The sequence below is a fragment of the Suricata suricatta genome, chromosome 1, assembly GCF_006229205.1.
Source record: "Suricata suricatta isolate VVHF042 chromosome 1, meerkat_22Aug2017_6uvM2_HiC, whole genome shotgun sequence".
Lineage (NCBI taxonomy): Eukaryota > Metazoa > Chordata > Mammalia > Carnivora > Herpestidae > Suricata > Suricata suricatta.
In genome coordinates, this window is record NC_043700.1 from 50,953,016 (window position 1) to 50,966,208 (window position 13,193).

General features: G+C 36.1%; 1 pseudogene; it reads right to left on the reverse strand.

The window, feature by feature from the left end:
- Positions 1-922: 922 nt before the first annotated feature.
- On the reverse strand, positions 923-4,423 carry LOC115300916 (annotated as a pseudogene).
- Between the last annotated feature and the right edge of the window lie 8,770 nt (positions 4,424-13,193).

Consider the following 13,193-nt stretch of genomic DNA (forward strand, 5'->3'; position numbering starts at 1 on the left):
ATAAGAAATGAAATATTAGAGTTGAATATAAAAAGCTAGATGACTACCCCAATTTAGAACTGGGTTTCATTGGAGGAACCCAGGCACAAACAGGATGTGAATTATCCTTTATCTACAGTGACACTGTGACAGAAGTCAGTCATACATAAAATTCATTTCAGTCATTTGCAATCTCTGAGCAAAGTCACAGCTAGCATTATCTCCTGTAAAATGATGGGATTTGACCAGATGGTCTGTCACATGCCATCTAGTTGAGAAGGCTAGCTTTTTAAAATGTAATTTATTTATTAAAAAGTTTAAATGTTTATTTATTTTTGAGAGAGACAGACAGAGTGTAAGTGGGGGAAGAGCGGAGAATGAGAGGGAGACAGAACCTGACACAGGCTGCAGGCTCTGAGCTGTCAACACAGAGCCTGTGTGCAGGGCTCAGTCTGACTGGTGAGATCATGACCCAGGCCAAAGTCAGATGCTTAACCAACTGAGCCACCCAGGCACTCCAGAAGACTAGCTTTTAAGTTCAACTCCTCTCTCCTAAGATGGATACAAGAAAAAAAGTCTATCGTACTGTGGCACCAATCTTCTGATATAAAAAAAAGAACTAAAATGAAGAGTAAAGTAGATTAATAGAGTGAAAAGTTTTACCAGACTTGTGGGGTAAATTAATAGTCAACAATTTAACATTTATGTATACTATAAAACTGTGGCAAACTATAATCTTAATTAAACCAAGCACAGTCTCATGGGGATGTTAAATTTCAGTAAACCCATGAATTACTAAATCCTGAGAGCCCATACTCTGCTTGTCATTATATAATTTTTTCCAGGTCACCTGGACAAGGATATTTCTTGTTTCCTGGAGGCTCTGAAACACCTTTTTAAAATAAGGCACAAAGAAATTATGAGTCAAGGATTTTCAACCATGTTACAAAGCCTCATTTTTAAGGAATATAAAACACTGTTTCTTCCACTTCAAATAGCTCATGAAGAGAAGTCACTACAACATGGTGTTACTGCAGCATTTCCAGATAGTGGGACACAGTGTGCTTAATCGTGCTCACTTCTTGCTGAACGCCATACAACAGGGAAGAGCTTCAAGCCTCACACTGGGGGCATTCCACTTATTTTAGGGATCCAGGTGCTCTGTAATTTGATATCAGGATGATACTGTTCTGCCTTGGTTATTTAGGATGTTGCTGTGAACTTCTCTCTCTTTCAGAAAAAGACAAGACTTTTCAGATTCCGTCTTCTTGCCCGCCTCTTCTATTGATGTTATCTTCAGTTCAGCAACCTAAGAGTTAGAGGTAACTCCTGTGATTCTGTTTGCATCTTGCAAAGTATGAAGAACTTCTTGCAACTCTTATTTCCGTGTTGCCTTGTTTCGAATGGCGTTTTCTTACAGCCCAATAACATCAAAGATGCTTTTACTTGGTGATGACTTTGCTTTGCAGATTTAGAATTTAGGAGATTTTTCAGCTTCAGGAATACTGGACAATATGGCAAATATTTTATTAGAAAGTACACCCATTTGATGAGCTGCAGACACTCTGTTGGAGTGTTGTTATTATTATTTTTTTTTGACAGTTCAAGTTGTGCATTCTTTTCTTCATCTTTTCCCATACTCTTCCAGAATGAAATATTCATTTCCTCTATTATTTTTCTTTTTGTTTAAAGTTCCACAGGAGGCTGTTTATAGATTTTCCCCTTAGATTTCTGCCATTTTTCCAGGTGTTTCCTTTGATCCTCTGCTGTGATTTTAATATTTGGATTAGTTTGGGTCCCATTTGGGACTCTCCTTCCATTTATGGTTTTGTTACCAGCTTGAGTTTTGGGAGCTAAGACAGCTCCCAGGGAAGAGTCTTTTTCAACTTGGAGTCCAAAGTCTGTGCTTTTTGTTGATAGCCACTGCTGCATTTATTCCCATTGGTTCTACTTGCTCTTATGTTAGAGGTGCTTAGAATGACTGAATTAAAACCATCCAAATTAGAACTTTGGCATATGGCTTTTGGTTTTTGCAGTGCACAGGATGCCTGAGGTCTAAAACAAGGTTGAGTGTTTTCTGATCTTGCCTAATGATTAGATGTTGGCATAGTCTCCCAGAAGCACACTGGGGGGACATGTCCAGGGTTTGGCTTGTTTTACTTTCTGCTCAGTTACAGTGTGTGACTGTAACTTAGCTTCATTTGGTTTTTATATTTATCCCTATTAATCTTTATTTCCTTTATGTCCTTGATGACTGGTTTCTTTGATGCTTGAATCCTACTAAGGGTGTGAACATAGTGAGAGGAAATGGTCTTTGGGAGTTTTTTTTTTTCCTGGTCTTGCAAGATTTGTTCCACTAGAGAGTTGCTGTGACTTTACTGGTAGGGTCCTAATTGTGTTTCTCCAGCAAACTGTTTATTAATTCGGTCTTTCAGACCAGTGCTATTCTCTGAACATTTGCCCAAGGCTTATTTAAGGGTCAAACTGCTCTTGGTTTAACTAGAAGACTTAGTCTTTGGTTTACTTACTGTCCATAATTTAGAATTTGGTTTTCTCTCAGAATATGGAAAGGTTTGGGGCATGTTCTTTTAGAACCTTTAATCTCTTTTAGAGAGCTACCCAAGGATTCATTTTCAACATGGTTATTGTCCACAGTGTCTGCACATTTAGCATTTCCTGGATCTGCTACCTACTTCTTCACAGTTTTCTTTTCTTGTATATTAAGTGACCCCATGGTTTTTCTAGAGTTCTCCCCTATTGAATGATCCAGCTTTATGCTGTTGTTGAATATTGCTAGAAGGCTTGCAGTTTGAGTTAGAAGAAACACATGTGGAAGTCAGCCTTTTGCCCAGAAGTTTTTGTGGCTCCAACTTTGGATTCTGGGATCCTGTGATATTATCAGGACTGGCCTGGAGTTTAATGCTGATGGGTCTTGTAGCTTTGATAGGCAAAGCAAGATGTTTGGTAACATCTTTTTGAGTATAATAGTAGATTAAGAAGGTGGAAGATTCAGACATTTACTCTTTGTCTTTAGATAAGGCTTGTGTTCTGGCATTTGGGTTTTCCTTTTGCTGCTTGGTACTCCTGGAGCTTTCTCTGCCTGTAGATGGTCCTGGGAGCACCATGACACCTTGGCAGTAGTTTTTATTTCCATATTTTTCACTGTCTTGTATTTGTGTCTTAGGACACAGAGAAAAGCAGCTGGGAAGTCAAAGGAGTATTTACCTCTTGGACCTTGTCTTAGGACAGGAATGATAGAAAATAAGTAAGTATGTCTACAAATAATCATTACCTATTATGTAAAAAAATGGGTGATGTGATAAAAAATATTAGGTATTGTAGCTTCCTTAAATATGTCAGGGAAACCTTTTGGGGATTATTTAACCTGAAAAGTTAACCATGCAGAGCATTTAATATTCCATTTAGAGGCAAGAGCAAATTTATTTTCTTTAGGCAAAAGAGAGCTAAGTATATTAAGGAACTGAAATAAAGGTGATTTATCATTTAATTTATATGACTTGACTCTACTTTTATTCTTACTATCACTTATACGTGTACATAGACCCTACTGTTTTCTTAAATGCCTTAAATATTCCTGTATTAAAATGAATACAGTTTAGGCTCAAGTGAGGTCCTCTCTGTAGATGAAAATACACAGTAATTTAAAAGGCTACGGAATACCCAAAGCTGTGAAAACCCCCAAAACCTAAAATTATGTTAGGCTTTTAAAATGAAACTATAAGAAACTTGAGGTTTCTGGTTCGGTATGCAAGAAGCTTAGAAGCTGTCACTTCATTTCAACAAGAAGCAAAAAGCTAAACAAACTGAAAAATTAATAGCTTTTCTTAGAGATCTAAGAAATATCTAAGTGATGTCACAGAGCAAACCAATGCCCCCAACTTGGAGAAACCAATAGGCAAATACAAAGAATGTCACAGCATGTTAGAGAAGAAATCATAAGCAGAAATCATCACAGGGAAGAGGATCCTGAACTGTAAATGATGAATTGCTGAAGACTCTGTATAAGCCTGAGAGATAAAAACTTCAGGGGACCCAGAGTCATAGAAGGGGCCCCAAACCTTTGTGAGTTTTATCTCTTGGAACTCTACGAGGTTATCACAGTGAATAGCAGAGAAAAATCCCTTCTTGCTTCGAGTAGGGAGGGAAAAAAGAACCATTTGGAAATATACCACAGCATTCTTTTCTTAATTATATCTGGCACAGGAGAATATATTTAAGCACAGCCTAAGCAGCTGTGGTTTTTATCAGCGCCTAAATGACCCAAGAACTCTAGCCTATTCTAGCTATTCTATATAACATTAGGAATGAAAAAAAATGGGGAAGCACTTGTGAATATCACAGTCCTGAGGCACAGACTCATTAAAAGACTGAGACCTAATCATAGAAGAATAGAATGCTAAATACCTATTTACCATTGTTCCATTATTGCCACTCAATCCAACAGTATTAGATTGGATACATCAACACACCTCTATGAGAAATGGGTAGATTTGGGGTACCTGGATGGTTCAGTCAGTTGAGTGTCCGACTCTTGATTTCAGGTCAGTTCATGATCCCAGGGTCATGGGACCCAGCCTCACATTGGGGCTCCATACTGAGTATGGAGACTGCTGAAGGGTCTCTCTCTCTCTCTCCCTTCCTCTACTCTCTTCCCAGCTCCTGCTCTCTCTCTCTCTCTCTCTCTCTCTCTCTCTCCTTCTCTCTCTCTCTCTCTCTCTCTCTCTCTCTCTCTCTCTCTCCTCTCAACAAAACAAATAAATGGGTAGATTCAGCAGAGTGAAAATCAGTAAGGACATACTGAACTCAACACCATCACAAATCAACTGGATATATAATGTACATACATCTATAGACTACTTCATCCATCAGCGGAATATGTATTCTTCTCAAGTTCACCATGAGCAACCCCCAAGATAGAACAAATTCTGGGCCATAAAACACATCTTAACAAATTTAAAATGATAGAAAGTATGCAATATCTGGTCTCATATCCCAAGGGAATTAAACTAGAAACCAATAACAAAAAGATAGTTTAAATCGCCAATATCCATGGTGATTAAACAACATACTTTTATATTTATTTATTTTTTTATTGATTTTATTTTTGAAAGAGAGAAAGAGAGAGAGAGAGAGATCATGAGCAGGGGAGGGACAGAAAAAGAGGAAGACACAGAATCTGAAGCCGGTTTCATGCTCCGAGCTGTCAGCACAGAGCCTGATGCAGAGATCCAGCTCATGATCTCTGAGATCATGATCTAAGCCAAAATTGGACACTTAATTGACTGAGCCACCCAGGCACCCCAAACAACATTCTTTTAAATAGCATACAGATCAAAGAAGAAATCTCAAGAGAAATTTAAATATTTTGAACTAAATAAAAATGAAAGCACAGTTTATCAAAATTTTTGTGTTGCAGCAAAAATAGGACTTACAAGGAAAATGACAACATTGGATGAATGTATTAGAAAAGAAGCAAGATCTAAAATTAGGTATCTAAGCTTTCACTTTAGGATGGAAGAATAAATTAAATCCCAAGTATAAAAACAAAAGCAATGATAAAAATTGGAGCAGAAATCAATGAAATTGAAACAGCAGGTAAAGGAGTATATAAACTATGTACAGTACATCCAGATAATGGAATATTAGTGAGTGCTAAAAAGAAATGAGCTACTAAGCCATGAAGGAAACTTAAATGTATTTTATTAAGTGAAAAAGGCCAATCTGAAAAGGCTACTGACTGCATGATTCTAACCATTTGATAGTCTAGAAAAGGCAAAACTATGGAGAGAGTAAAAAGATCAGCAGTTGTCATAGCTTAGTCGGGGAGATAGAGATGAATAGGCAGCGCACAGAATATTTTTAGGGCAGCAAAAATTCTGTATTCTTTATGATACTGTAATAGTGGATATGTGCCCTTATGCATTTGTCTAAATCATAGAATATAGAATACCTAGGGTGAACCTTAATGTAAATGCTGGACTTTGGATGGCAATAATGTTCAAATGTAGCCCCATCAATTGTAACAAATGTACAGAACTGAAGATGTTGATAATGGGGGAGGCCATGCATATATAGGGTCAGGGGGCATGTGAGAAAGCTTTCTTTCTTCTGCTCAGTTTCGCTATGAACCTAAAGCCATTCTAAAAAGATAAAGCCTAGTGAATTTAAAAAATATATAACTATATATTTAAATATATATATATATAACTATATAAATGAAGGCATTTATGGTTGTTAAACATCAAACTAATTTAAGTACTCAAGATCAATGTATGACAACAAATCTGAGAAACATTATGTTAATGAAAGAATAAGTCACTCAAGGTCACATATTGTATGATTCCATTTATATGAAATGTTCAGAAGAGAGCAGTCCATAGAGACAGAAAGTAAATTAGCAGTTCCCAGAGGCTGGATACAGGGGGAAATGGGACATGACTATTAATGGATTTTTTCATAATTAAAATATTCTAAAATCAGATACTGATTATGGCTGCATACATAGTTATATATACTTAAAACCATTGAAATGAGCATGTTTTAAAGGATGACTTTTTATGGTACAAATGGAAATTATATCTCATAAAAGCTGTTATCTTAAAAGTTAATAAAATATAAATGTCTTCAAACATTAAAATGTAGCTTTATGAATGGATAAAATCAAACAGTAATAGAGTTACAAATTTTTCAGATAATAACAATGAAATTTCCAAAAGGAACTCTAAAAAAGTCAGACTTTTTCAGAGGAATTAAAGAGCAAAGGGAAAGGTGTGAAATAAACTATAATGTTTATTTTTATAAACTGAAGCCAAGTAAGAACAAGGACTTTGGCCAAGGTAACAAGGTGAAGACCTATCAGTGCTACACCTGAATTCTGGCCAGTTACATCAAATGCTAAAAATATTTTTCTGTTCTTGAAGTTTTCTTAAAATTCTGATGTCTTAGCAAATAAATATCTTTCTCACATTAAATCATATTTCTAGGACAGAAATAAAAAATCTATAAGGTGTTAAAAATTCATACTTTTAAAATATTTACATTTCTAACATTTTTCCTTCAGGGCAGAAGAAAGGGAAAATGCATATTAACTACTCCATATAGTTAAAATTTCAAAAACATTCAGAACATGACTAATAAAAATGCTTTGCAAACAAACTGAATTCTAACCATTATGACCACAGATTTGAAACTGCTACTATGAAACATTTGTTTGCATGTGTGGTGTTAAAGCCTTGTCTCACTTGTTTTGGGCATTTAATTCAGAAACATCTCTTTCAATAGTATCAATTTACTATGGAAAATAGCTTCTTTATGAAAATAAACCATTCATCAGTCTGTCACTATCAATGAAGGCAAATCAATCTCTCTGGGTAAAAATTCCATCTCACCAAAAAAGATGCTATATCAATTGTTATTAAAAATACACATTTGGGGGGGGTGCCTTGGTGATCCAGTTGGTTAAGCATCAGCTCTTGGTTTAGGCTCAGGTCATGATCTGATTCATGGTTCAAGCCCCATGTGAGACTCTGCATTGGCAGTATGGAGCCTGCTTGAGATTCTCTCTCTGCCTCCCCCTCACTCTTTTTCTCTTTCTTGCTCTCAAAAACACTCTAAAATAAATACATTTTGCTTATTCATTCATTCTAAATATTCATTTAGTCTATATTCTATGTCAGGTACTTTAGGAAGTTCTAAGGTTGTGATATAGACCAACACAAGATATCTTTAAAGGAGTTCCCCATTTATTTGAAGAAATAAGCATGTAAATAGAAATTTGAAATACTTATAATAATTTTAAGGTTGATATAAGCACACAGTATAGAAGATTGATAAATCTGTTGAGTGGGTGGATGAGTGACAGGGTCAAAATAAAATTTCTCAATTAGAAAAGTAAGAGTTTCTTTAAAAAAAAATGTGTGACAATGATGCAAGCTGCAACTGTTCCAGTTTTCAAGTAAAAAGAAACCCCCAGTGCCCAAAAAGGCGCTCACCATAACTAACCATCAAGGAAATGCAAATCAGAACCACAGTGAGATATCACCTCACACCTGTTGAATGACTATTATCAAAAAGACAAGAAATAACAGCTGTTGGCAAAGATGTGGAGGGGAGGGAGCACTTGTGCACTGTTGGTGGAATTGTGAACTGGTGTAGCCACTATGGAAAACAGTATGGAGGTTCCTCAAAAAAAAATCGAACGGCTATATGACTTAGCAATTCTACTTCTGGGTATTTGTCCAAAGGATGTGAAAGCACCATGTCAAAGAGATATCTGCACACCCTCTCACCAAGTTCATTACAGGATTACTATGGAAACAACCTAAGTGTCCATTGATGAGCAAACAGTAAAGAAAAAAATATATGTGAAATATTCATAAATACAAATACATATAATAGAAATAGAAATATAGGAATATTATTCAGCCATAAAAATAGAAGGAAATCCTGCCATTTCTAATAACATGAATGGAAATTGAGGGCAAAAAGCTAAGGAAAATAAGTTAGACAGAGAAAGACAAATATTGTATGATCTTTTTAGGAAACTGAAAACAAACAAAACAAAACTTGTAGATACAAAGAATATATTGGTGATTGCCAAGAGTTGGGGAGAGGGCAAAATGTGTAAAGGTCATCAAAAGACATAAACTTACAGTTATATAATAAATAAGTTTTATGGATATATTGTACAGCCTAGTGACTAATTTAAAAGAGAAAAAAGATCAGCAATCCCCAGTTACAATCTAATTTCCGTGCTTAGAGAAAAAAAAATCAGTGTAGTTTCAGACAAGTAAAAGCACAAAATTATGCATAAATTTAATGAATCACGTCATTCCACAAACAGATGATGTACCATATGCAAAACAGAACATTTAAGAGTTTGGGATTCATTTGAGGGTTTGTAATGCAAACCATCATCATTTTTCTGATATTATAGTACTTTTCAAGTAATTTAGTAGTTAATACCTTTGAGAAAGTTAAGTGTATAGAAAAATTCTATTATAAGACAGATAAAAGAATGAATTACTATCTGAGAAACACCTATACTAATCTGGAGAAAATATTTTGTAATGAAAATATGATTAAATCATTTGCCTAGAAGCAAATTTATGCAATTCATAAACAAATCACTACAAAATAAAATATACAATATACATCATTTTATTAAGATACATTTTTCTGGGGTGCCTGAGTGGCTCAGTCAGTTAAGTGTCTGACTTTGGCTCAGGTCATGATCTCACGGTTTGTGGATTTGAGCCCCATGTCAGGCTCTGTGCTGACAGCTCAGAGCCTGGAGCCTGCTTCAGATTCTGTGTCTTCTTCTCTATCTGCCCCTCCCCACTCACATTCTGTCTCCCTCTCAAAAATTAATAAACACTAAAAAATTTAAAAGAGATAACTTTTTATAATATCTTTATTGTTATTATTTATTTTAATTTTAGAGAGAGTGCAAGAGCAGGGGAGAGGGGCAGAGGGAGAGAGAGACAATCTTAAGCAGGCTCCATGCTCTGCATGAAGTCCGATGTGGGCTCAATCCCATGACCCTGGGATCATGACCTGAGCCAAAATCAAGAGTCAGATGCTCAGCCGACTGAGCCACCCAGGGACCCCAACATAGAAATATGCCTATTTAAATATATTACAGGATAACCCATAAAACAAATAAAATTTATTATACTTTTAGCCATAGAATTTATCTCATAAATATTGCTTATGTGATATTATAAGTCTTAAATTTTAAACACCAATAAATATGAAAGAACAAAATTTTGATAAAACTGTACATATAGTAAAAACTATTTAGATTGGCTGACTTCAGTATTTTTTACATGATTTGAAGAAAATGAGAAAAACTCTGCGCTGATAGCTGACAGGAAAACTTGGTCTAAAAATGTTTAATTCATTGTTTTCCAAGACCATTTCCCAGTGTGTGCTAAGATTTACAAGCCCTAGTAATTATGGAAAAGGATGCCAATTTTTTTCTCTACATGTGTGCACATCATATATTTTTTCATATAAATACATAAACGTGATTATAATATTAGACATATTAGAGAAGCATAAGCATTTTATTTCATTTGTGTGTCTCCATTTCCCTCTATCCATTTAAACCTAAATATATTTATTTTACTGAAGGGTTCAAGATAGATCTCCCCAAAATACACTACTTTGGTGTAATGATTATTTTGAGTTTACAGCAATTGAGACCTAATAGATTCAGGAAAAGCTTTTCACCTCCCCACAACTGCCTATAAGGATTTACATAAAAGACCCGCTCCAGGGAGAGAGCTCACACCATAGACAGCTCCATTATGAAATAAACTGTGTATGGCAGGCAGGGAAGGACCTAGCAAGGCCAGCCTGGTCCAAGTCCTCTCTGTCTCATAGTTTCTGAGTGCATTTCTTCCCTTTTTGAAGACCCGGACTCTTACCTTGTTCTCCTTAGCTCAAAATGACATGTATACCTCATTTTGCCTGTCATTGGACTTTCCATGTTTGTGTGGATTCCCATATGCTGTTAAATTTTATTTTCTCCTGTTAATCTGTCCCATTGCAATTTGAGTCTTGGTCCAGCCAGAAGGACCTTAAAAGGGACAGGAATTCTTGTCTGATGTTATATAAATAGACCATCTGAAATATTCTTATTTCTATGAGCTTTCTAAGTGGTTAACCTCCAGTTTTGAGTTTTGTATGAGTCATTTCATTATTTCAATTGCTTTACTGATTCACAAAACTTGCAAAGCATTGTAGAATAATAACGGCTTAATTTCCAAATTACTAAATTGCAAAGCTTTATCTTCTAGCATATTTTCTGCAGTATGCTTGACACTATTTATGCATCCAAATGTTTACATACATGTTTTATTTTTGAAATTTAGAAATTTTATCAAATCTTGCTGAACTCCATTAGTAATAATGTTTTGTTTCTTAAATTTGTTGATACTTGAAAAAATAATTTTTTTTAAGAGAGAGGGTGCAAATGAACAAGGGGTAGGTGAGCAAGGGGCAGGAGCCCAACGCAGGGCTCATGTTTTACCTGAAGTGGGGCTTGTGCTTGCCCAAAGTAGGGCTTGTGCTTACCCAGTGTGGGGCTGGAGCTCACCCAAAGTGGGGCTTGAACTCATGAATCATGAGATTATGACCTGAACTGAAGTCAGATACTTAATGACTGAGCCACCCAAGGACCCGATACTTGATTATTTTGGCATATTTTTCTATATTAAAAGACTTTTGCTTTCTTCCTATGAAGCTCACTTAGAATATTTTTTCCCCTCAGGTAAATTGTTGGATTTTCCCCCACTAATTGTTGATTTAGATTTTTGCATTAGAATCTGTCTGAATCCTCATGGTATTTTTTAATTTTAAATTTATTAATTACTCATTAACAAAGCTATTATTTTTTTTCTTTTTAAATTTGTCTAAAGCTCAGTGAGTTTCATCGATCTATTTATGCATTGAAATGTTTACATATATACTTTATTTTTTGAAATTTAGAAATTTTATCAAATCTTGCTGAACTCCATTAGTAATAATGTTTTGTTTCTTAAATTTCATTTTTTATTCAACTCATTAAGAGATTTCTTTGTATATTTGTTACTTATCATCCTTTAAGCTCGTCCCTTTTTTTTCCTATGGAAGTCCAAGTTTTTGTTACTTTTATTGTATCCACTCTTTAATGGCATGGCTTGCCCACCATCACTTGTGCCACTTTATATTTTCACTTCGTGGTTGGAGACATTTCTTCTACTGGATCTTCTATAGCCAAACATGGGTTCACAATTTAAGCATACGATCCTTCAGTTTACTCACTGATGTGTTTAGCTGGAAAATATTATTTTTGTTCCAGAAAGCATTTGTGATCGTGCTTCACTTGAGTTTTCTTGAGACATTTTGTTATTTGTTCAAAGTAACTTTCTGTCTCTTGCAGCAACTCTGTTTTGCTGGCATGAACTATGTTTGTGCTGACTAGATTTTCTCTCTGGCTGTTAGAATCCCTTAGATGATTTGTTATTCTATCAGCCTTTAGATCTGGTTGTAGGAGTAAACAAGTGGGAGCAGTCTGGCTGGTTTTCACAGCCCTGAGCCAGTGGTTCAGGGGTAGAAGGGCTGCTGGTCCCCTGTTGAGTAGCAGGAGGAAGCCTTTGCCATTCCCAGGCCTCCAGGCATATTCCCAACTTCAAGAGCAGAAGACATGGCCCACCTTCTCTCTTGTCTCTAATATCACACACATTGGAAAAACTTCCACCAATGTCAAATTTTCCTCTAGGGATCTCCATGTTCCAGGTATTGCCGAGAATATGGTGATTCTATTCTAGCCCAAGGAAGAGTCCCCATCAGTTTTCTCGATCAAGATCTTCTTCAAGCCTAAAGCTTCTCCTGTTCCCCATTTGTAGATTGATTTCAACAGCTAATTAACTTGGAAAAGACAGACAGGAGTTTGGAAAAAAAAGTATAGAAAGCCCCAGGTATTTGTTTGGTAGGGCTGCCACTTAAAAGGTACCACAAATGGGGTCGGGGAAGGAGCCTAACAGAAATTTATTGTTTTATAGATATGGAGGCTAGGAGTCCAGAATCAAGGTGTTGCAGTTGGTTCCTGTTGAGAGCTGTATGTAAAGGATCTGTTCCAGACCCCTCTCCTTGTCTTATAGACGGCCATCTTATCTCTGTGCCTCTCTACTTTTCGTTCTAGCATATCTATCTCTATGTCCAAATGTCCCCTTTTTATAACTTTTTTAAATGTTCACTTATTTTTGAGAGAGAGAGAGAGAGAGAGAGAGAGCAAGCGAGCGAGCACGCGCAGAGGAGGGGCAGAGAGAGGAAACACAGAATCAGAAGCAGGCTCCAGGCTCTGAGCTGTTAGCCCAGAGTCCAAAGTGGGGCTTGAACTCACCAACCTCAAAATCATGGCCTGAGCTAAGGTTCAATCCTTAACTGACTGAGCCACCCAGGCACCTCCAAATGTCCCCTTTTTAAAAGGATACTAGTCATACTGCATTAGGACCCCTCCTAATGATTTATTTTAACTTGATCATCTCTGTAAAGATTCTATCTCCAAATAAGGTCACATTATGAGGTACTAAAGGTTAAGATTCAAACACTTCTTTTCAGGGGATATGATTCAACTCACACCAGCCATATTGAGGTCAACTGTCTATGATACTTTATGTATGTTGTACCCAGATTTTATATCACCC